The sequence below is a fragment of the Anabrus simplex genome, chromosome 1 (genome assembly GCF_040414725.1).
Source record: "Anabrus simplex isolate iqAnaSimp1 chromosome 1, ASM4041472v1, whole genome shotgun sequence".
NCBI lineage: Eukaryota > Metazoa > Arthropoda > Insecta > Orthoptera > Tettigoniidae > Anabrus > Anabrus simplex.
The window spans coordinates 543,650,732-543,677,635 of record NC_090265.1 but is presented as its reverse complement, the minus strand read 5'-3'; positions in this window follow the sequence as shown (position 1 = coordinate 543,677,635).

Genomic DNA, 26,904 nt, shown 5'->3' with positions numbered 1-26,904 from the left:
TCGGCAGCCCTGAAGATAGTTTTCGCGGGGTATCCCATTTTTATACTAGACTGAGGCTGTACCTTAATTAAGGCCACGCTCGCTCCCTCCCATTCCTAGCCCTTTTCTATCACCTCGTCGCCATAAGACCTGTTTGTGTCGGTGCGACGTAAAACAAGTCGTTGTACTAAATGTGAGGTACACACGATACTACCGGTATGCGCACATTCTTTTCTCTGAGTGACCATACATTATTACACAGTAAGATACTAACATCCGCCTCTGTGATGTAGTGGTTAGTGTGATTAACTGCCACTCCCGGAAGCTCGTGTTCATTTCCCGGCTCAGCCATCCTCGAAGTGGTTTTCCGTAGTTTCCCACTTCTCCTCTAGGCAAATGCCGGGATGGTACAGTCGCTTCCTCCCCTCTTCCTTAGCTATCCCTTCCAATCTTCCTCGTCCTCACAAGGCTCCTGTTCAGCATAACAGGCGAGATAACAGGGTGAGGTAATGGTCCTTCTCTCCAGTTGTATTCACCCGACCCAAAATCTCGCGCTCCAGGACACTTCCCTTGAGGCGGTAGAGGTGTGATAACTCGCTGAGTCCGAGGGAAAAACAACCCTGGAGATTAAACGGATTAAGAAAGAAAGAAAGATACTAACGAGACATTTAATTTAATATTGTTGATTCGCCACTCATCGCCCAGTTTGCATGCAGAATATTATTTCCTGTTAATGAAAAAGCTTATTCGCGGGGAACGACGAAAAATATGTCTTTAGGTGGTGTGAAGAACATCTGCCTCTGATGAAGATGACGATCTGTAAGAGGGAATGTTTCCATTTCACAAAAGGCCATTGGAAAGGACATATCAAAACAGACTTTAATTTGAGCAGCGATCACAAACAATTCACTCCATCCAATTAGATAGAAAAATAATTGAATGTGATAAACAGATGATGAGATGTGTTTTACAGAAATGGTATTAAACACTGGAACTATTTAAGCTGTGTGTGAATTTGTATATGATTATGCTGGATTTAGAATGTTAAACTAGCAGTATTTCTTATAATATTTTCTTTCGATGGAATTGCTTCTTCCTTTTGTTGTTGTTGTTGTTGTTGTTGTTGGGTAATTATATTTTTTTCTTACTTTATTATGACACTACTGTAAGTGATCAATGCTACTGGGATATTTCCCAATTGCGATGTATTTGTTAATAATTAATATTGAATCACCACGAAATACAAATCTAATCAAACTGGAAAGTAACAGCGAAGGAGATTTCAGGTCAGTGGTTCATTCTTCATTCGCTGCTTACGGTGGAAGTTTAAAGTTAGCTTTGATCATTTTGTCGACTCTGACGAAAATCACTTCGTGAAATGTAACTGATATACAGTTGTTGCGCCTTGAAATACCGCTATATTTCAATGCTGAGAGAAAAAATACTAACACCGCAGCACATGTATCACAGAACGAAAATTCTTTGATACAGTTCATTCAATACTGAACCTTTTGATGACAGAACTTTTCTGGTCAAATATCATCACATAGTGGTTTTTCTAGGAGCAACTACGGTATGCTATATAAATCATCTTCCTATTCGGAGATGGTTGACTTTCATACCACCTAAAGTTAAATTTCCCATCTTACTCCAGTGGACAAGGTTTTCCAACCGCTGGAGCATGAAAATAGGAGGTTACAAGACAGTTTGAATTATAACAAAAGCTTTGTGCTATCCCGACAGTGAAGTAGGATGGGATCTACTCAATAATTCTAGTAGCGAATGGACAAGCATGTAGAGAGAATTTGTAATTTAACCAAAGAACAACTAACGTGTTCATTAGGGTTATGTAGGTTCTGATGGACGTCAGGGTGCGGCGTGCTATGAATTTTCATCATCATCATCATCTGTTTACCCTCCAGGTTCGGCTTTTCCCTCGGATTCGGCGAGGGATACCACCTCTACCGCCTCAAGCGCAGTGTCCTGGAGCTTCAGACTCTTGGTCGGGGGATACAACTGGGGAGTATGACCAGTACCTCGCCCAGGCGGCCTCACCTGCTATGCTGAACAGGGGCCTTGTGGGGGGATGGGAAGATTGGAAGGGATAGGCAAGGAAGAGGGAAGGAAGCGGCCGTGGCCTTAAGTTAGGTACCATCCCGGCATTCGCCTGGAGGAGAAGTGGGAAACCACGGAAAACCACTTCCAGGATGGCTGAGGTGGGAATCGAACCCACCTCTACTCAGTTGACCTCCCGAGGCTGAGTGGACCCCGTTCCAGCCCTCATACCACTTTTCAAATTTCATGGCAGAGCCGGGAATCGAGCCCGGGCCTCCGGGGGTGGCAGCTAATCACACTAACCACTACACCACAGAGGCGGACGCTATGAATTTTACCATACAAAAATATCTACCGACCTCGGTAAGAATCGAACTCGTGATCTTGAATGCATGAACCACTATCCACTTTACTCTGATAGTATATACATATGAATCTGAAACTAGAATAGCGAGCTTTAAAGGAATCGGCTGTGGCTGATGAGATATCTCATTCTAATTTGAGGTTGAAATTGGATATCGGGAAGAAATATTTCAACGAGGTCTGACAGTGTAATTTGAGTTGTCTTCAGCGTGTATGAGGTTGCCTCAATCACATCTCACTAGAGCGGTCTGACAAAATGCTCGTATGTGTATCCGCCTTTACCGTTCTCATTCTAACGGGGTAATTTGCAACTTGCGATCACAAGAATGAGAGTTGCATAATTCTGTTTGTTTGATTACTTCAATTGTCTCCTCAGAAGTCAAAACTGAAATATATTCGGCTATCTTATCCGTTGTCTCCAAGTGATTTAAAAGAAAGGAATTAGAATCGATCGACCTGATTGAGGCCTAGTCATGCCCGAATTAAGGCAGCGAAGCGCAAATGGGGAATAATAGCCTCCCCAATGTGTGACTCGGATCGACGAATGCTGCAGGAGACATTATTAAGGTAGCCGGAATGAACTGATGGATGCCACTGAACGAGGGGCTGCGCGGTTTGGGCTGTCAGCTTGTATTCGAGAGATAGTGGGTTCGATCCCCAATGTAGGCAGACCTAGAAATGGTTTTCGTTGGTTTCCGATTTTCACACCAGCCAAATACTGGGGCTGTACGATAATCAAGGCCACAGTCTATTCCTTCCCACTCCTAGCCCTTTCCTCTCCCATCATCACCATAAGACATATCTGTGCCAGTACGATGTAAAGGAAATTGTAAAGAAAACACCATAAAAAGGACAAAGAGAAACTAAAAAACAAAAACAAAATGAAAATAAAACTAAACGATGACACGCCAAGAACAGTAAAGTGGCTCAAGTTGTTAGATATCAACCTTTAGCCTGCTCAGAAATAAATGTGCATATCACCTGACCAGTTATTCAAAAAATAAAATAAAAACAAAAAATGAGTATATAATACTTTTTTAAAATTCTCTGGAGGTACGCTTTTCTCAGAAACAATCGAACTTTTATTTTTGATATTTGCTTTACGTCGCACCGACACAGATAGGTCTTACGGCGACGATTGGATAGGAAAGGCTTAGGAATGGAAAGGAATCGGCACTGGCCTTAATTAAGGTGTAACCCCAGAATTTGCCTGGTGTGAAAATGGGAAACCACCAAAATCCATCTTCAGGGCTGCCGGCAGTGGGGATCGAACCCACTATCTCCCAGATGCAAGTTCACAGCTGCGCGCTCCTAAACGCACAGCCAACTCGCCCGGTAGTTGAACCTATAGGTACAGTGTAATGTCTGTTGTGGGCATGCACAGGGTTTGTATCTACATGGGAAGTAAATTGTATTTTGGTAATAATTAAATTTAAGCCTGATAAAATACTGAATACGAGGAACATACAATACCGTCTGCTCATTATTTTCTTGAGCGACAATGTATTATTATTAATAGTAATTAATAATTAATCATCAAATATTAATTATAATAAATTATACTACTACTACTACTACTACTAATAATAATAATAATAATAATAATAAAAAACCTAAGTAAATTTAGTGCTCATCGACGGAAGGTTTCGAGAACAGAAATGGAACCTTGCTCCTCTCTTAATACGTTCTCCATCGCTTTTACTAATCTCGTAGTAATGTTCTGCTATTTCCTCGTTCAGATCGTAATTACTGGTGCTATGGGAATATATTTTACGACCTTGGACGACAGGGAAGTTTGATTTATTGTGGTTGTCTGGTTATAGTTATTGGAAATCCATCGTTTAGATTAATGAGTGGGGACCAAAGAAAACTAATGAACAAAATGGGAAGCCTACGACTATAGCGGAGGAATTTCGCCTGCCGTTATGTACGGCATATATCCTAGTGTAATTACTGAACGAACATTAGCGTTATTTATCTCACTTGACAATATTTGTTTCTGGCGTAAGTAATTACTGCATAGTATAAATCATATTAAGTATTACACCAATTCAGCACAGATTACCGGTCATCCAGATCCTCTGTTGCGTACCTTCAAGCAATTGAATAAATTCTTCTTCTTCTTCTAATTTAATTCTTTACGCCCAAATGAGGAGCGCGTGTGAACTTATTTAGCACAATGTTTCTTCTTGTCTTCCCAAAATCTCTTCATCCCTTCGTTGTGCTTCTTTTTGCGTTTTTCCGTCCATCCTGTAGCTTGTCTTTTAGGTTGATCAGCAAATTTGTGTTTGGATTTCTGATTTTTTCTGTCTTTGAAAGATTTCTTCATCCTGAAGATCTTTGTTTATTTCTGTAAGCCAGTTGTGATTTTTATGGGATAATGCGAGATTTAGTATTTTCTTTTGTAGCCTATTGTTATCCATCCCGATCAGGTGACCATAGAATTTTAATGTTCTTATTCTAATGGTGTCTGTGTTTTTTTCTGCTACTTGATAGATTTCCCGTGATTTCCTTTTCATCCAAATAACATTTTCGCATTTAGGTCCTAGAGTATTCCTGAGAATTTTCCTCTCTTGATTTTCGATGCTTTTTGTTTGTGATTAGCCCCCAATTATCAGAGTTTCTGATGCATAAAGGGCTTCTAGTTTGACAACTGTGTTGTAGTGTCTCAATTTTGCATTTTGGGATATATATTTTTTGTTGTATCTGCTGCAGAAAATTTCGTATGTCTTTTGTAATTTTGTAATTTTTTCTTTGTTTGTTTGCTGATTTATCCCGTTTGGTTGTATACTTTCGACTAGGTATTTGAATTTATCTACTTGGGAGAATTTCCCATATCTAGTGATTAGAGGATGGTTGTTAAATCCTGATTTTGTACCTTCCATATACTTTGTCTTTTCAGATGAAATTTGCAGACCTGTTCTTGCCGCTATTTCATGAAGTTTTTCTACGGACTAGAGTGCTTCTTGTTTGTTGTTGGAGAGATCTGCAAAGGAGAGGCAATTGAGGTGAATTTTGTTTTTGACAAGTCTACCAATATTGACCCCTTTAGTTTCATTTTTCCATTCTCGAACCACCTTTTCCAGAATTAGATTGAATAGTAGTGATGATAATCCCTCGCCTTGTCTGACCCCTATTTTAATTTAGAATGGCTCTGAAATTTCTCCTAAAAATTTAGCTTTTATGCCTGTTAGAGTTTGCTTGATAAATTCCCTTGTTTTTTGTCGACTTGAAATTCCTAAAGTATGTTGAATAGAGTCTGTCGGTCTATTGAATCATAAGCTATTTTGAAGTCAACAAAGGTAATTATTGTTTGTTTTGTTTTACGAATGTGTAAAATAGTTTTTAGGTTTAAGACTTGTTCTGGGCATGATCTTAATTTTAGAAACCCTGCCTGATATTCTCCTATGAGCTGGTCGGTTTATTTTTCTAATCTATTCAATAGGGCTTTAGAGAAAAAAATTTAGAGAGCCAATAATAAGGAAGTCCCTCTGTAATTGTTTATGTGTGATTTATCCCCTTTCTTGTGGAGTGGGTGAATTAGTGCACATTTCCAGTCTTCTGGAATTTTCTCAGTATTCCAAATGTTCTGTATGATTTCTTGTATTGCGTAAGCCATTTTATCACCACCTGTTTTCAACATTTCAGCAATTAACCCATCTTCTACTAGTGCTGCATTATCCTTCAATTCTTGAATTACTTGCTTGATTTCTTCTAGAGTGAGAGTTTATGCGTTTGGATTTGGTGTAGGTTTCTCAAAAGTTAATTGGTTTCGTGGACTTTCTCAATTTAATAGTCTTTTAGAGTAGCCTGCAAGAAGTTTTCAGTTTTTTTGTTATTTGTTTCTAATGATCCGACTGGACGTTTGAAGAAAAAACTGGGCGCTTGGTAATTTTTGAGTTGTTCTTTAAAATTCTTGTAGTAGGTTATAGAGTTGTTTCTCTGGAAGTCTTGGTCTATTTCCTTCAGACAGGTTTTTCTCCTGCAATAATTTTGAATGTTTCCTTCTGTACTTAAGGAATTCTTGCCATTTAATTTCGGATTTATGAAAGGTCAATGTTTTCCATGTTATAATTCTTAGTTCTATTGCTTTGTCACATGTGTCATTCCACCATCTGTGTTTCCATTTCCTAGGCGGTGTGCCAACTTTCTGGGAAGACTTGCATACTATATTTTTTAGATTACTTCGGTCTGAGGGGATATTTGATGGTAAATTTGCTAGAAAACTATCGGAATTCTGGGTCAATTTTTGGGGTTTTCAATGTTCTAATTTTGGTCCTGTTAGGCTGAAACTTCACTTTTACTAAGGTCAAGTAATGATCTGAATCTATAATTCCTTTTTTGACTTTAACATTCATGACTTCATTTTGTTTTTTCCTGGTTATCCATATCAATTTGAAATTCGCCTAGAGATAGATTGGGGAATCTCCAGGTCATTTTCTTTCTGGATAGGGTCAAGAAGTGGGTTGAAATTAGTTTTAGCTTGAAGATTTTGTAGAAGTCTATTAATCTTTCTCCATTTCTGTTTGTTCTGTTACGCGCTGGATATAATCCTACTATGCTCCTAAATTTTCTCTTTGCCAATTTGTGCGTTGAAGTCTCCTAATAGTATTTTTACGTGTTTTGGTGTCTTATTTGAAACTTCCTCTAGCATTTCCCAGAATTAATCTACTTTACGTGGATCTTTCCAATTGTGATTATTTGTGGGAGAATGGGCATTGATTAATGTGTACGCTTTGTTTCCCGATTTGATAGAAAGGAGATTCTTTCAGAAGGAGACGTGAAATTGAATACGCAATTAGTAAGGATTTTCTTGACTGCAAAGGCTGTGCCGAACTACAATGGAGATTTGGGGAAGGATATTGCTGGCTTCCCTTTATAAATTCTGTAGTTTCCCGATTCCATGTGATTTTCGTCTGCATATCGAGTTTCTTGTGTTGCAAGAATTTGAATGTCAAATTTGTCCAATATGTCCGTTAGTTGTTTTAATTTGCCAGTTTTAAGTAATGTGTTGATGTTTAAAGTAGCTATGAAGTGTTTTCGCTTCGGTGGAAGAGATTTGGGAAGCTCCGATTCATTCTAAGATGATGTTCTCTGTCCCCCAGAATCCGATGATGACCGAAATAAACTACTACGTGTACTAGGACCTGGGGTAATTTTGTCAACTGACATTTCCATCATGCTAGCAAGTTGAAGATAGTGAGGAGATCGATCGAAGTCGGTCTAAGGGATACAACTAAGGTATTGAGCCTTAGAGGTTGCGTCAAGATGTTTCCTGGCTGTTATTTTACGACTTTAAGTCAACCCTCCTCCTTTATCCGGGCTTGGGACCGGCAACAGCAACCACTGAGCTACTCAATCCACCCAGTGGCAACTGAAGGCGGGAATAATAATAATAATAATAATAATAATAATAATAATAATAATAATAATAATAATAATAATAATAATAATAATAATAATAATAATAATAATAATAATTATTATTATTATTATTATTATTATTCATTTCTGGAGCGCGGACATTTGACAAAATGCCTTATTTTTGGTAGTGTTGGGTATATGGAATGTGTTATGTGGAGATAAACATGTTTTGGAATATTTGGGAATAGCTGGACCATTCGGGAGATAGTGGGTTCGAATTCCAACGTTGGAAGCTCTGAAGATGGCTTTCCGTGGTGGCCCCATTTTCAATCCTGAAAATGCTGGGGTTGTACCTTAATTAAGGCCACGGGTGCTACCGTATCAATCCTAGCTCTTTCCCGGCCTTCTGTCACCGAAAACCTTCGGTGTGTTAGTTAGTGTGACGTTAAACAACTAGCAGAAAAACGAAAGTAAAGGGGACTGCTAAAACAGATTTGTGACTTGTATTGATGACATCTCTAGAACATTAAGTTAAAAATATGGTATCCACTAACTCCCATTAAATTTCAGATATGACTAAGCGTGATAGCCGACTGGCATAATCACTGGTTTCTCACTGGAGAAGATTGCTCTAAGAACGCAAATAATTATGTTCTCATTTCGCGCAATATGGGAATATTCGTGGATGGGTCAGTGGGTGTATTTGCATGTGATATTGTTATACATCCGGGTGTCTCCTGGGCAACGGACTAGAACTCTTCCTAGACGGCTGATTCTCTCACACCAGAAGCAGAACTAATCAATCTTAAAATGTATTTTAAGAAACGGCTCTTTTCAGAGCTATCGATGACAATAATACCCATAAATATTGAAGGCTTGTCAGCTGCCAAAGAAGAACACTTGCAAAAACTATGCCAAGATCAGAAATGTGACATCTTGTGCATTCAGAAAACGCATAGGGATGAACATCAGAAACGTCCAAAGATTTCAGGAATGATTTTAGTTGCAGAAAGGCCACATGCGATATATGGCAGTGCTGTATTTGTAAAGTCAGACCTCTAGATCAGCAGTACTCATCATACTGAAGATAACGACATCGAAATAATCACCGTGGAGCTAAGCAACATGACCATTACATCTGTGTACAAGCCTCCAAATGAAAAGTTCTCTTTCTCACCACCTGCAAATTTTGGCAATCAAACAAAGTCAATAGTAATCGGTGAATTTAACAGCAGTAGTCACGTCTGGGGATATGCTCAAGAAGATGAGAATGGAGAGATCGTCATTTCATGTACTGAAACTCAGGAACTTTCCCTTATTCACGACAGTAAGCTTCCCTCCTCCTTGAACAGTGGAAGATGGCACCGAGGGTATAACCCAGATCTTCTCTTTGTGAGCAACTGCTTTGTGCAGCAATGTTATAAAGAAATGGGTTCACCAATTTCAAGAACACAACACCGGTCACTAATATGTCACCGCTCTTCATCCACAAGACCACACGAAGTTCGGTTCAGACGGAGATATAACTTTCGAAAGGCTGACTGGAAAAAGGTTTTCCAGTATGCTGGATGAGAGGATAAAAACTGTCTCACCTATACCCCAAGATTATGACAAATTCATTGATATCGTGAATTTTTTTTCACGGGCATCAATTCCCAGAGGCTGCAGGACACGCTACTTTCAAGGTATAACTCGTGAAACAACTGCTCTGCTGCACGATTACTACAGGCTTCACGAAGAAGACCCATTTAGTGAGCAAACGATTCAAGCAGCACAAAGTGTTCTTTCTTCTCTCCCAGGCAAAGAAGGAGACATGGATGAAGTTGATGTCTGAAGTCGATATGGGTAGGAGCAGTCAAGAAGCTTGGAGACTTTTAAAACGCTTGAGCAATGATCCTACGCAAGCTAACACACATGCCAATGTGAGTGCAGATCAAATAGCACACCAACTTTTGCTTAATGAACAACCAAAACTTTCCATGAAAGTAGGGAAGAATCCTATAGTCAGACAACCAGACGAGACCAATGAATTATCTAAGCATTTCACACTAACTGAACTGGAATTAGCTCTCAGTAAGTGTAAGATTGGGAAGTCAGCAGGACTCGATGACCTTCGAATGGAACAAATTAAAAACTCTGGTCCTACTGCGAAGTGCTGGTTGGTAGAACTCATGAACAACTGTGTTCAGTCTTCCATGATACCTAAAATATGGAGGAAGGCTTGGGTCATAGCCATTCTAAAACCAGGCAAAGATAAAAATGACCCTAGGAGCTACAGACCAATCTCCTTATTGTGCCATCTTTTTAAATTCTGGAGAGACTAATCCTCAATAGGTTGACTGATAATATCGAGCCACTTCTGATTCCACAGCAAGCTGGTTTCAGGAGAGGGAAAAGCTGCACATCGCAGGTATTGGAATTAAGTCAACACATAGAAGATGGTTTTGAAAGCCGGAAAATCACAGGAGCTGCATTTATAGATTTCTCGTCAGCACATGATACTGTAAATCACCGATTTCTCCTAGGAAATGTATATAGCATGACAAAGGACTTTCATCTGACTTGTGCCATTAGAAACATACTTCAAAATCGAAGTTTCTTCATTGAGTTCCAGGGAAAAAGAGGCAGGTGGAGGATACAGAAAAACGGACTACCTCAGGGAAGCATGTTGGCACCAATGCTTTTCTATATTTACACAAATGATGAGCCTCTTCCTGCCGGGACGAATAGTTTCATCTATGCCGATGATTGTGTCATCACTTCTCAGGGGAATAACTTCGAGGCGATTGAACAAACATTGTCCAAATCTCTAGACACTCTTGCTGGCTATTACAAGAAGAATCTTCTAACACCAAACCCAGCTAAGTCGCAAACCTGTGTTTTCCTTCTAAACAATAGAGAAGCTTCCCGAACTCTGAAGGTCACTTGGCAAGGCATAGCATTACAACACAATCCTACCCCGAAGTACCTCGGAGTCACTCTGGATCGTGCCTTAACCTTCAGAAAACATTGTTTGAACATCTAGCAGAAAGTGGCTGCTAGAAGAAATATTGTGCGGAAGCTAACTGGAACAGCTTGGGGAGCACAACCAGACACAGTGAGGACATCTGCCCTTTCGCTCTGATATTCCGCAGCTGAATACGCATGCCCGGTGTGGTAAAAATCTTGCCATGCCAAAGCAGTTGATATAGCACTCAACGAAACCTGCCGCATTATTACTGGATGTTTGAGACCTACACCTTTGGAAAAAGTGTATTGCCTTGCAGGGATAGCACCTCCTGATATCCGGCGTGAAGTGGCAACCAAGAAAGAAAAGAGAAAGGTGTTGACATCGGAAGCCCACCCTTTGTTTGGATATGATCCACCACGCCAGCGGCTTAAATTTAGGAAAAAGCTTCTTGAGAGTAACAGAAACACTTGCAGGAACAGCGCAGCAAGCAAGAATTCAAGAATGGCGCGTTAGGAGTCAACATACGAGGATCAGTCAATGGATGACCCCAAAAGAGGAACTCCCTCCTGGCCATGTCACAGACTGGGTGAATTGGAGAGCACTGAATAGACTGCGCTCTGGTGTTACGCGGTGCAGGGCAAACCAGAAGAAATGGGGTTTCGAAGTGGACAGTACCTTGTGTGTATGTGGAGAAGAGCAGACAACAGCCCATTTGCTGCAATGTAGTTCATGCCCATTCAGCTGCACAACAGAAGACCTGGTTAAAGCGAAGCCAAATCCACTTGACGTTGCAAAGTTTTGGGCTCACATAGTTTAATGTGGCTCTTCATCATTGAAGTATTTATATTATGTTTTATGTTTTTCCGTATATTTAATTTAAAAATGTATGCTTCTGACACGATATAAATAAATCAATAAATTTCAAGTTGCCTGCAGATTGAGCTCATCCTGTGTATGTGACAGCTTCATGTTTTACTGTGGGAAACGCCGGAAGGTTTACGCAACCAATACTTTCGAACTCGGATATCTATAGGTTGCGATTGGCTCTCCCGATAGGCCTCTGTTGTGTTTTGAGTGGATATAGAACATAAGTATCAGGTTGTTAGTGACGGTGAGTCATGCCGCACCAGCCAATAAGGCCACGCATCCCCCTAGAACATAAGTAATTCCGTTCCAAAAGTGATCTGCACAAAGAATGTTATACAAGGTCATCAAAATGTCACTAGAAATCAAAGAACAGGTCAAAGAAAAAACGAAATGATATCATTTATAATATAGGAAACGTTTGAAATAGTTCAAGTTTAATTTGGGTAGATTTTCCTCAAATTGTGGGTCCTCCTAGTGATATGTGTGCTGTTGATGTTCATTGTCTGCTATGTTTTTCCATATTAACATACAGAAGTAATTCCACTTCGTCTCTCAGAAAACACACTTCTCCCATATCCAATCTTAAGACGATAACTATAGAGGACAAAGACAATATTTTGAACGCATGTTTACTTTTCTATACCCTTAGAAGCTGTAGAGGGGAAAGCCTTCTATATTCAGGCAATGGAGCTGCCCAATGTGGGAGCCTTCTGGCGGGTGGCTCACTCACAACCACCATTCGAGAATGCTACTCCCGGCCGTTACTGTTGTTTCCGCGGGTAATGATTAGCGGGAGAATCAGTTATTTTTGACATTCTTTGCTTCTCTCCAGTGCGGCTGCGGATCAAATCCTGTCTAATACATGTGATTATTAAATGGAAAAGACACGTCCATGTTGTTCGGATTGCACGTAAAACTGGCTGTCATAGATATAATCACGATATCAACAGTCATGTCAGACTACAAACTTGCTTGCTTGAAAGCTTAATTTTGAAGGGAAATTTCAATTGAAACGTTTGAAACAGCTCAAGTGACAAGATACCTAAAGGAAAGAGTACTGATCCTTTCCATGATTCTAGCTCCATTCAGTTTGCGCATAACTTACAATAGTAAGGCAGTACGCATTCAAACAGAGGCCTTCTGAAAGGTGGTGGTCATTAAATGTTTTGGGAATTCCGTTATGGGGGAAAGGGTTTGAACCAATTACGAATATCAAAACAAAGCAAATCATCTCCATTACAGTCAATGGAGCTCCATTGTGAGGGAAAGGTAACAATTCCAATAATTGTAACATAATAGTGAATGCGTTCTCCACGTACGATTGACATCAGGGAGGGCATCAGCTGTAAGACAGGGTCACATCCACGCAAAGTTACGAGCCCAGTAAATAGGGAAAAGATGAAGAAACATAATCTTAAGATCATATGTGGGAGAAGTAACAGACTCGTCAGCAATTTCTTGACTTCCTGCTGAGGAATCGAACCTGTGACATTAGAGTGAACTTGCTGGAGTTAAATTTCAATGGTCCTGCATATTTGTGTACTGTAGTAGGAATTTTTCATTTTAATTGTCTATGAAATGTGACTGAGTCAGTATTAGTTTAAAACATTTATTACCGGGCGAGTTGGCCGTGCGCGTAGAGGCGCGCGGCTGTGAGCTTGCATTCGGGAGATAGTAGGTTCGAATCCCACTATCGGCAGCCCTGAAGATGGTTTTCCGTGGTTTCCCATTTTCACACCAGGCAAATGCTGGGGCTGTACCTTAGTTAAGGCCACGGCCGCTTCCTTCCAACTCCTAGGCCTTTCCCATCCCATCGTCGCCATAAGACCTCTCTGTGTCGGTGCGACGTAAAGCCCCTAGCAAAAAAAAAAACAAAAAAAAAACAAAAAAAAACCCATTTATTTAAAGTCATTTTTAGAAGATTGAACTTGGCTATTATGTTTCATTTACCAGTAGTTTTTAAATTAACACTAATTTTCTTCTTGATCTCTTCCCAATTTATTACGGTAGACACTGGATGATAATTTTTTACAGTTTTACGTCGACATGACCTTCCTGTCGCCAACCCGATGTGGAGGGACGTGTTCACTATTCGTGTTCCTATGGTGTGTTGTATGTGAATGAAGAGAAGACTTCCTCGAGGGAGAGAGCGAGAGGAATTAACCGTACACAATTAAAATCCCCGGCCCTGTAGAGAATAGAATCCGGGATCCGCGACGGCAGGGTAGCATAGAACAAGGACGAGATAGAAGGAGATCATGTCCTTCATTAGTTTGGATCGTGATGGTGGATACAATGTCACTTGTCTGTCGCAAGAGGTGACTGATTGGGTGTACTTCCTCTTAAAACAATAATCACTACAATGCCCATCCAAACATGGGAGCGTCGGTCGGCGATCACGGCTTTCATAGTTGAATCTAGTACTGCTTCAGCTTACTTGTGCCAGGCTCCTCGCTTTCATATTTCTTATTCGGCCTCCCTTGGTCAACTCTTGTTCTCTTTCGACCCCGAAGATATTGGATTTGAGAGGCCTAGGGTGTCTTTCATATTCACGGCGTTCGTGGCCTTTCCAGTTCCTTTGTCAAGCTGTCTCTGTGGATCAGTACCAGAGTATCGGCCTCAGGATCTCAAGATCGCGGGTTCAAACCCGGCAGAGATAGTTTGGCGGACAAACGTTGTTGGCATGTAAAAGATCTCTGGTGACACTTTTGATGTTCACACGGAAACATTAATTTAAACTCAGCCATAGACACCCAAGAGAGATCCGGTTTACTGTGCCATCTATTAAGCCTAGAGTAAAACGGAACATCGAAATTGACGAGCGAGCAGCCAATTAGCGTAAAATTAAAATGCCTGCACACGGTAGCTGAGACCATACAGGCCCAATTATTATTATTTAGTTTATTTCCTTTCTCGCTATCGTCGGGCCTCTTCTATTTTCATTTCTGTTTATTATTAAGAGACGATGTACTTGTTCTTAAGACAATAAATACTGCTGCCATCTTAATTAAGGTTTATTTATGAAACCTTCAGCAAATAATCTTCAACATTGCCAGTGGTAGGTTTAGAAAGTACCATCTCCCGCATGCAAGCTCAGAACTCCATAACAATACTGCGTAGCCAAGTTGCTCCGTGATACCACACTGAACTTGCCAAGGGCTTGTTGTACTTCTTGAGGTAAAACGCAACCTGCAGTACACTAGTGGTTTTGTTCTTGCATGCTATCCTGCTGCCGTGCAGAACATACACAAACAAAGAACAGAGTGATATATCATGCTCTTGGAAATAACGGAGTCCTTTCTGTAGAGCTCCAGGTTTCTAAATGTATTCAGTAACTCGCTGACCAAAATAGTTGTTTTAGTGAATATGAAGTTAAACAATATCCGTTCACTTGGGAATCGGACGGGTCGGGAGTTATTTCATCCGCTTATATTCAAGTAAATATGTAAAGTCATTCAAATGTGTGTTTGACACGGAAACTTATTTACAAACAAAATAACGTCCATAAATAGAAAAAACCGCGTATATAAGAGTAAAATCAATCGGTCGGCTCGTTTAATTCGTTTGTTTTAGAGATATAAATAACTTTGGACTGACTGCGTACGCCTGTAACGAGCAAAACATGTTTTGAAAGGAATTGCGCCATATCATACTAATGTTAGATTATTCTTCTAAGTCGAGATGTCGATTTGGTATCGTGATCTCATGGATTACGTCCCAGTGGCACCTGTTGTATTCCGCCGTAGAGTCCTGTTTTCTGCCGTTCTCAGGTTTGGCTGAAGTAATAATAATGGCGTGAGGCCCTCGGGGAGGCTTGATACATGTCTTTCGATTTGACACCATGTAGTCGACCCGTACGTTTGTGATGATGGGGCCCTATCTATGATGAGTTCTATTGATAAAGACGGCACACTACATACCTAGCCCACAAGCCATCGCAATTAACCAATGAAAGTTAAAATCCTCAACTCGCCGAGAATCGAACTCGCGGTCTGTTGTTCCAAAGGCCAGCATGCTAACCATTTAGATATGGAGCCGAACTTCGCTGAAGTGGAACATTTATGATACGTTTCACCGAATCCACACAATATCTTGTTGGAGCTGTACATCGGCCTCTTTGGCCTTCAACTAACCCTTGAATTAAGTTATATTTTTCATTTTGTTAGTGGTTTAACGTCGCACGCCAACGGCCGTAGCCGTGTTGAAACACCGGATCTCGTGAGATCTCCGAAATTAAGCAACATTGGGCGTGGTCAGGAGTTGGATGGGTTGCCACGCGCTGTTGGTGGGGGGTAAGGGAATGGAGGAGCGGAAAGGAGCTGGCCACCCTACCGCACGTAAACTCCGGCTCAGGAACACCTCTGCGGAGGTTCGGACCTGCCTTCGGGCAGAATAACCCTTACTTACCTTACCTAACGTCGCACCAGCACATCGAGGATTTCAGGCTACGGAAAGACGGGAAAGGGCTTCAAGGTCTGTCGACAATGGGATTCGAACCTGCCAACTCCCGAGAGCAAACTCACAACTGCGCGACCACCCTAACCGTACGGCCAACTTACTAGGTAAGATACATTTTTCAAGGATATCATGCCTTATGACGGGGTCTCCGTGGCTCAGGCAGCAGCGCGCCGAACTTTCACCGCTGGGTTCCGTCGTTCAAATCCCGGTCATTCCATGTGAGATTTGTGCTGGACAGAGCGGAGGTGGGACAGGATTTTCTCCTCCGGGTACTCCGGTTTTACGTGTCATATTTAATTCCAGCAGAACTCTCCAATATCATGTCATTTCATCTGTCATTTATTAATCATTGCCCCAGAGGAGTGCGACAGGCTTCGGCAGCCGGCACAATTCCTATCCTCGTCACTAGATTAGGCTTCATTCCATTCCATTCCATTCCTGACCCTGTCGAATGACTGGAAACAGAATGTGGATTTTCATTTTCATCATGCCTTATGATGTGCCCGAAACGCTTGACAATGTGCTGCAATACTATCATACTTCAGCGTACTTCCATTTTGAGCTCGTTTATTATTGATTGATTGGTTCTTATAATATCAACTGAGCTCGATAGCTGCAGACACTCAAGTGCGGCCAGTATCCAGTATTCGGGAGATAGTGGGGTTCGAATCCCACTGTCGGTAGCGCTGAAGATGATTTTCTGTGGTTTCATATTTTCACACCAGGCAAATGCTGGGGCTGTATGTTAATTAAGTCCACGGCCGTTTTCTTCCCACACCTATCCCTTTCCTGTCCCATCGTCGTAGTAAAACCTATCTGTGTTAGTGCGACGTACAGCATTTAAAAAAAAAAAAAGAAAAAAAAGAAAAAAAAAAGAGGAAACTTCTCACGTCAGTCTACGGGCTTCTCACCATTCGCTTCCAACAGCACATTTAGAAGCTTCGGGTCTGTCTTCTTGAGGACCAGCATTCGTGTGTGTGTGGTGATACCATGACTTTTCCAGACCTTGGTCAGTTCTACCATTGCAATTTTAGCTATCCCGCTTTCCTATTTTTTAAAATCTCTTCGGTACATCCACTGACATTTGTTATTAATTATCGCAGATATTAGGCGCATGTGATCAATAGCCTGAAAATTATTCCTGTTCCTTGTGGTTGGACCTGAATTCTGTCTGTCATTGATCATTATTTAATTTTTAACCCTCCTTAATTTTAGCTCCACATTGATACTGATGTCTTCAATTTTCTTCTTCTTCTTCCTCTACTACTACCTATTTTCCAACACGTAAGGGGTCGCGCGTGTGAACTGTGTAGCATATGGCAGTTTAACCCTGTTTTACGACCGGATGCCCTTCCTGACGCCAACCCTCTACGGAGGGATGTAATCACGATTGCGTGTTTCTGTGGTGGTTGGTAATGTAGTATGTTGTCTAAATATGAAGAGGAAAGTGTTAGTACAAACAAAAACAAGTCTCCGAGCCAGAATAATTAATCAGACCCGATTCAAATCCCGACCCGGCCGGGAATCTTTCTTTCTTAATCCGCTTACCCTCCAGGATTGGTTTTTCCCGCGGACTCAGCGAGTGATCCCAGCTCTGCCGCCTCAAGGGCAGTGTCCTGGAGCGTGAGACTTTGGGTTGGGGATACAAATGAGGAGGAGGACCAGTACTTCACCCAGGTGGCCTCACCTGCTATGCTGAACAGGAGGCCTGTGGGGAGGAGGGAATATCTGAAGGGATAGACAAGGGAAGGAAGCGGCCGTGTCCTTAAGTTAGGTACCATCCCGGCACTTGCCTGGGGGAGAAGTGGGAAACCACGGGAAACCACTTCGAGGATGGCTGAAGTGGGAATCGGACTCTCCTCTACTCAATTCTCCCGAGGGTGAGTGGATACCGTTCCAGCCTTCATACCACTTTTCAAATTTCGTGTGAGAGCCGGGTATCAAACCGGAGCGTCCGTGGGTGGCAACTAATCACACTAACCACTAGACCACAGAGTGGAAACCCGACGTATATTTCCGTGCTGAAATATTCTCACAAGTAAGACTGATTTATCTCCTTTTATCTGCAATTAAACATCGAAATACTCTTTTTGCACTTCGCCGCCTCTCGTTTGCTATTTGATTTTAATTTGAGAATCAGGTCCTTCAAGTGATTATACCTGCAGTATTTCAACATTTGCCTTTTCATTGGGCCTTAGTGCCATGCAGAGACTCGATTATCGTTTCCTCGGCCTGGGATATCTAACGGAGGAGTAACGTTTCCTGCGAGATGATTGATTCCTTCCTCGATCCTGTCTCATTTCACGGCAGTCTACGTATTCGACAGAAGTCCTTCGTTTTCTCGCCTCAGAGAATCTCAATGAATGTAAGTTCTACTGCGATCCTCTCCCTGTGCTTGCGTCCTTCAACGCCTTCTCGATCAATGGTCATAAAAAGTATCTGTAGCGGATCATAATACTGTAATTTAGTGAGTAGCACATTCCGGCAAAGAAACTCCTTGATTAGGCTGAAGAATGGCCCGATTTCGGGTTTTATATTCTTTTGGTTTGAAACCGACGACTGTTTAAGAAATTATACTCTAAAGTTACAATGCGTTTTTCACAATTAATTTAAATGTAGTAAGTTGATGCCGTTATCTTTGGCTGTGATATACACATTCGGCTTTATTCAAAGCCTGGGGTTTGTTCTTGGCAGCAATTATACATGCCTTTTCCTCTAATTCTCCATGTTTTCAGAAATGCGTGTATGTTTTATGTGTTACAACCCAAGCGAACAACATGCAGTCCTTCCACCTGTTTTCGAAAATAAAGGTTTTTAGTGGTTCACTCGCTTAATAATGTACCAATAATTCTACCTTGATAAATATTGCAACTAGAACATTGCAACTACAAGATGCAACTACGAGTGCAACCGTAATTATTTACTACAAGCTCATCTCACGTTCCGTGGCGTGACAACTGGAAGTGGGAGGCGAGTCACCCATTCGAACGAGGTCGGAATACTTCGGCTGACCTCGGGTAATTAATAACGAGCTTCTAGGTAATAACCCTCATTGCGAGAGAGTTCGGCACTATCAATAACAAAGAAATAAGTAATTAAGAATTTTAAGAAATATTTAATGAAGCTGAAGTCCACAGGGTGGAAGTGTGTTTAATTAGGCCTGGAGATAAGTTTGCATCTATGTTGGCCGTGATGGAAACACGTGTCAGAGGCACACAATTGAAATGTGCGCGAAATCGACTGCACGAAATTAATTAATTACGCCAGTTATAGGAACGGAAAAAATCAGCAAACAACACCATCATGACTTGAAAATTAGGTGGAATTTCTGGGCGAGCCTCGACGAAATCGGTCCAGTGGTTATCAGATTGTATGATTATACCACAATACATCACGAAAAGTAAAGCGTCCCTAAGAAAGTCTTTAAATACCACCACCTGAGACAGGAGCTTCTCTCACTTTGTCATGGTTCGCGAGGGTGGACCTGCGTCGTTTTAACATCAAGTAGAGGTCTTGAACTGTTCCTTCAATAAACTTGTGAGATTTATACAGTTAGTTGGCTCGAGATAGAATATTTTTACCAAGTGGTAAATGGCAAAAGCAAATCATTAATTGAATTAGTGTAGGATTCCCGAACTTCTCAAATGGAAACAGTGAATTCATAGATAGCTTTTGTGAACTTCTGTGACACGGTGTATTTTTGTAATCGGTAAAGGGAACTGTAGACTGGCAGATATAAGCTTAGGGTTTAATATCTTTAAAACACCTGGCCAAAGGGGGAGTTGAAGGTTCTCACAGATGAGAGTTGAGTCCTCAGCACGAAACGGGTCGGTTGTACATATGTGTGTGTCTAGAATAATTTATTATTTACGTGTGTTGGATCAATTAAAGTGTAGAATCTGTGTAATTATATGTAGTGTATAAGAGAAGAATGTGCTCGTCAATCATGAGTGGTTAAGTTTGAGAAGATCTGGCACAAAATGGAGCCAAGATGACTCCATGTCTACGACGCAGTCACAGGTCTGTCTTATTTAAATATCATGTTTTGTAGTTAGAATGTACATGCTTGTCCCGTTAAATGACTATGTGGCGTGTGTAAAAGTTAAGTATATTGCAGTCTTGAGGCGAACGGTCTATTATTTATGTCAGTGCGCGAGACTTTAAAATATATTTAAATTTATGAGAAAAATATAAAAGGTGAATTTTAAACATCGTAATGAAAATCAATGAAATAATGTTCAGGCCGATAAAAGTTACAATGATGATAACGATAAAATAGCCGTTGTTAGCGTGATAAAGTCAAATATCAAATTATATAATAATAATAATAATAATAATAATAATAATAATAATAATAATAATAATAATAATAATAATAATAAAATTTGAGATGATAAATTATGTCTTCAGCAGTAATGTCAAGCGAGATTTGCGATTTATACCGAATTCCAGTGAAGTCTGCTAAAGTTGGCATTTATTTTTTGGAAAACTTAAATTTTGTGACACCGTGTATTTGTGATACAGAAAATCATGGCATGCTATTTTGCTCTTGAGGTCAGGAAAATTTAGAGAAGTGATTTGTGAGATCCTTATAAAGTCGTTTAGTCATGGGATTGCTTGTATTTGAAAAAGTTTAAAACAGGAAGAAATGGATTGACATGGAAATGAAATATTATGAAATAGTTAGGAAGATGTTAAAGGTAAGCCTGTATTTTATGAGTGATGCATAATGATAAGGAGGCTGAGAATGAGAGGCCCTGTTTTACGACCGAGAAGCATTTTTGTGACAGGGTGTATGTTAAGATGTAATATTTCTGAGACAGGCAGTGTAAGATGACGATGTCCTGTAAGCAATCCAGAACAGTTGACAAATTTAGAGGATGATCAAAACCATGTGAGTGCGTTGTAACGTCTATTTTAAGTACAAGTTGATGTTCACCTATGATTACTATTTTATGTGAGACCGTAGGTTTTGGCAATTAAGTCTAAGTGACGATTCTATGTGGTACCAGCAAAGTGATTTTGTGATAGCCGACCGCACGAAAAAAGTACATTCTGACACACGGTCGAGGTAAAATTTGATTATTGTAAATTGTACTCTATTCTGTATTTTTACGAGACGAAATTATCGCTGACTAGAAACATTGCGGGTGTGAAAAATGAATTTTATTATCATGATAGTTTAGCTTGGGTAGATTGATGAGAAGTTACTTCACTGGACAGTTCACGGTGATACATGTTTGGAACATTGAGATGAAAGCCCATTTGGAGCCTCACACTCCGGTTATGCCGTGGATATCGTGATGGTAGTGATTACTGTTTTCAGTGATAATACGTAAAATCATACGAGAGTTGAGTTTGTTTTTATTTATCGAACTTCACTGCATGTGTTGAGATTGTAATGAGGAATAGATTAAACTATTCGGACATGCTGTTTAATTTCGATTTCACGATTTATTGTAAGAGACGGACACAGTTATATTTCCAGGTTCGAGTTCATTCTTTGGCGAGTTTCATTTCATTGTGTTAGAGTTTCAACGAGTATTAGATTTAACTATCCGGGATTGTATTTGAAGTTTCGATTTCGCCTGACAGTATAAATGATGTGTAGATACCATAACGTTGGCTCAACTATAGATTTAGGATGCTGCGTGTATTATATAATTTAAGGATGAGTAGACACTACGTAGGCTCAACGACAGGATTAGGGCGTCGTCCGTATATACTCAAGTCATAGGTTAGTCATTTTTGTGAATCGACTTGAACGATGGTAGTGTTTGCAGTAGTGGATCCGAATGTGAAAGATGTTAGGAGGTACACTGACTGACAGAGCAAATGCAACACGAAGGAGGAGTGGTTCGAAAGGGATGAAAGTTTGGGAAAAAACAGAGTCGGCACGGAAGAATAATTGATGTTTATTTCAAACCGATATGAAGGTTACACAATGCGCACGGCATCGACTCAGTAGGATGTAGGACCACCGCGAGCGGCGATGCACGCAGAAACACGTCGAGGTACAGAGTCAATAAGAGTGCGGATGGTGTCCTGAGGGATGGTTCTCCATTCTCTGTCAACCATTTGCCACAGTTGGTCGTCCGTACGAGGCTGGGGCAGAGTTTGCAAACGGCGTCCAATGAGATCCCACACGTGTTCGATTGGTGAGAGATCCGGAGAGTACGCTGGCCACGGAAGCATCTGTACACCTCGTAGAGCCTGTTGGGAGATGCGAGCAGTGTGTGGGCGGGCATTATCCTGCTGAAACAGAGCATTGGGCAGCCCCTGAAGGTACGGGAGTGCCACCAGCCGCAGCACATGCTGCACGTAGCGGTGGGCATTTAACGTGCCTTGAATACGCACTAGAGGTGACGTGGAATCATACGCAATAGCGCCCCAAACCATGATGCCGCGTTGTCTAGCGGTAGGGCGCTCCACAGTTACTGCCGGATTTGACCTTTCTCCACGCCGACGCCACACTCGTCTGCGGTGACTATAACTGACAGAACAGAAGCGTGACTCATCGGAGAACACGACGTTCCGCCATTCCCTCATCCAAGTCGCTCTAGCCCGGCACCATGCCAGGCGTGCACGTCTATGCTGTGGAGTCAATGGTAGTCTTCTGAGCGGACGCCGGGAGTGCAGGCCTCCTTCAACCAATCGACGGGAAATTGTTCTGGTCGATATTGGAACAGCCAGGGTGTCTTGCACATGCTGAAGAATGGCGGTTGACGTGGCGTGCGGGGCTGCCACCGCTTGGCGGCGGATGCGCCGATCCTCGCGTGCTGACGTCACTCGGGCTGCGCCTGGACCCCTCGCACGTGCCACACGTCCCTGCGCCAACCATCTTCGCCACAGGCACTGCACCGTGGACACATCCCTATGGGTATCGGCTGCGATTTGACGAAGCGACCAACCTGCCCTTCTCAGCCCGATCACCATACCCCTCGTAAAGTCGTCTGTCTGCTGGAAATGCCTCCGTTGACGGCGGCCTGGCATTCTTAGCTATACACGTGTCCTGTGGCACACGACAACACGTTCTACAATGACTGTCGGCTGAGAAATCACGGTACGAAGTGGGCCATTCGCCAACGCCGTGTCCCATTTATCGTTCGCTACGTGCGCAGCACAGCGGCGCATTTCACATCATGAGCATACCTCAGTGACGTCAGTCTACCCTGCAATTGTCATAAAGTTCTGACCACTCCTTCTTGGTGTTGCATTTGCTCTGTCAGTCAGTGTATTATTCAGGCCATGTTTCGGCATAATTCTTACTAGTCAGAAGGTGCCCCCATAATAGCGTTGCATCAGTACTGGCATGAATATGGGAGTTGTCTCGCGTGGAAACCTAGCGAATGGAGACTGATCCTTACGGCTCAGCCGTGGGTGTTCAAGTTCGATGAACTTTCGTTCTCTATTTAACTTTACTTTTAGATTTATTGTTCGGATGTCCGGTATATATTGATAATGCCGTGTGTTGATACTTTGTTGATTTATGCAGGATTTAGACAACGAATGCGATTCTGATTCGGCAGCTGTTAATATATATATATATATTTTATTTTCATTTTTCGTTATTCACTTTATTGTAGGTCAGACGTTGATCTACCGATCACTTGTAGTTTAGTTTAATGGGACAAGTGTAGGTAGACAGATTTGTAATGGTAGTCGTAGTTATAGAATATTGGAAAGATTTCATTTTATTTGTGTTATATTGTGGACTTGTAATTCAACAAACATAACGACTTAATTGTTTTAAAACCTGAAAGTTTGTTCAGTAAGAACATTTTCAAGTGACTTATCACTTTACTTTAACTTCGGTGTTTGGCATTTCTTCTAAATGCATAATGAATCAATGTATTCCTGCATTTAGCAGTTTTCTTCCTTCAGGGCGACGTAACGTAAGATCCCCTCGCGTCAAGTTGTTGTTGGTTCCTTCTGAACATCTGTTTGGGGTGATGCATGTTTCAGCATCGGCATTCTTCTGTAACTTAAGGGTGTCACTAGATGACAATACATGGTGGAATTTTATTAATGCTTGTGACAAATGCTGTTAACTTGTAATGAACACCATGCTTTCTAGTAATATTTCGCAACCTATACAAAGCAACTGATAGTCGATTTGGTTCGATTAGTGTCCATTCGGGGGATGTTCCAATATCCGATAGGATAGTAGACTGGTGGATAATCTTAATTAAATGTACATCTTGAATTCTACTTGTTGAAAGCCAGATTTTCCATCGGTCGTGTGTACTAACTCTCAGTTATCGTTTGGGTCAACGGTGTCCGATTTTCAGGTCTTATTCTCGTTTTCTGGTTTTTGCTGTCCACGAATTTTACACTACTTTTCCATTCTTTGAAATATAATATTAAACAATAATAAAGTCCGACTCGTTGGCTGAATAGTCAGCGTACTGGCCTTCGGTTCAGAGGGTCCCGGGTTCGATTCCCGGCCGGGTCGGGAATTTTAACCTTCATTGGTTATTTCCAATCGCCCGGGGGCTGAGTGTTTGTGCTGTCCCCAACATCCCTGCAACTCACACACCACACATAACACTATCCTCCACCACAATAACACGCAGTTACCTACACATGGCAGATGCTGCCCACCCTCATCGGAGGGTCTGCCTTACAAGGGCTGCACTCGGCTAGAAATAGCCACACGAAATTATTATTAACAATAATAAAAAGATAACACTCACGTTATGTATTGTGACTGAGATAAAACATGTTATAAAATTTTTATATGATTTTCCTGGCTAATTTAATAAATATTTTCATCGTGATTTAATTTGAATAAATATTTTGCTCCTCATTTAAAGTATTTAGGCTCTCTTCTGAACCCTATCGTTTAGTCGATGAAGTGACAGAAGAAAAGCCCGCAACGACCCCAATATTTAAGAGTTCGATATTGCTCTACTGATGCAGCCGAGGTAGATGACCAACGATGGAGCGGTAAGTTCAAGTTATATAAGACAGACGTAATTCACATAACCACCTGATAGATTTCCCTTCAGTTGTTGTGTATACCACCCCTTAGATTGCGTGTACGTTGCTTACTGTGTGCGTGTTCAGTGGTCATACTGAGGGTTGGCTGGACCTCCAACAGCCCCACCATCAGCTGCTTAGATTGCCTAGATGTCACTAAAGTGATATAATAGTGAAAGGAGAATAGGTACATTTCTAGTTGCTTTCCTCACTGTGCCAGAAGGGTGAAGAGAAATTCTCGGATATGAAGCTATGCTGATATAAACGAAAATGTCCTATGTTGCCTAGTTTCCGGGTTCAAGATGTCAGAATATGCACATGTGACAACACTGTAATGCTTAACGCTATAGTAGATATCAGTTTGGTGTGCATGTTGTAGTATGTCTGAATGGATAACGTATCTGCTTCTGAAAGTTTACGATCTGCTGTTTTTTTTTTTTTTTTTTGCTATGGGCTTTACGTCGCACCGACACAGGCAGGTCTTATGGCGACGATGGGATAGGAAAGGCCTAGGAGTTGGAAGGAAGCGGCCGTGGCCTTAATTAAGGTACAGCCCCAGCATTTGCCTGGTGTGAAATTGGGAAACCACGGAAAACCATCTTCAGGGCTGCCGATAGTGGGATTCGAACCTACTATCTCCCGGATGCAAGCTCACAGCCGCGCGCCTCTACGCGCACGGCCAACTCGCCCCGTGATCCGCTGTTCAGTACTAGCCGCAGGTATAGTTAACGGTCTGACTTCATTGCATTAAGTTAGTATTTTGAAGTTAAATTAGATTATTATATTTCCCTGCTGATTGTGATGTGTCGGGTGTTGTATTAATTGGTGCCATCCTCCGTCAGGTGCAGAAGAATATTGTGCGACGCTATAATCTCAGCACTGAAATGCAAGTGAAATCTTCAAGCATCTTCTGTAGTAATGTGTGAACTTTAAGCACATCCTGCAGAGTGATTCCTGGCTTGTGGTTTTGTTATTATAGAGAAAGTGGCTGTGCGGTTTGGGTCACGTAACTATCAGCTTGCAATCAAAAGATAGTGTGTTCGAACTCCACTGTCGGCAACCCTGAATATGGTTTTTTTCGTTAATTCCCCATTTTCACACCAGGCAAATGCCGGGGCTGTACTTTAATTAAGGCCACGATCGCTTCCTTCCCACTCCTAGACTTTTCCTACCCCATCGTCGCCATAAGGCATGTCTGTGTCGGTGCGACGTAAAGCAACTTGTGATTTCTTTGTTATTCTCAATATGCGACGATAATATTAATTTTTTTAGACTCTTCTGGTATAAGCTAATGAAAGTAAACGTGTATTCTCGTTCAGAGTTGGCGCAGCTAATTTCAGCAAACTCGTCCCCTCCCCCCCCACCACAATGAATGTGAGCTACATGTACTATTTTAACCATGCATGAGTCCTCCTGGCATTCTTAAATCTTTAGCAGTAACAGAAATCGAACCCTGGCCTCCGAGGACGGTAACTAAAGTACCAACCATTACACTACGGAAATCAACAAAATGCAAAATAGGTTTTTCTCTAGAGGCGGTGCAGCTCTTTTCAGGGACACCCCGAATGTAAGTACTGTAAGGTGCATTCTACTTTTTAACCTCATACTAGTCTTCTTGCCAATTTTTAATTTTTGGTAATACTGGTAAACGAACTCGTGACTCCGAGAACTACAGATAATAGCACTAAGTATTCCAATGCCGAGGAGTAAGTACGTAAGCAAGTAAGCAAGCAAGCAAGCAAGCAAGCAAGTAAGAAAGTAAGCTAGCAAGCAAGTAAGTAAGCAAGCAAGCAAGTAAGTAAGCAAGCAAGCAAGTAAGTAAGTAAGCAAGTAAGCAAGTAAGTAAGTAAGCAAGTAAGCAAGTAAGTAAGCAAGCAAACAAGCAA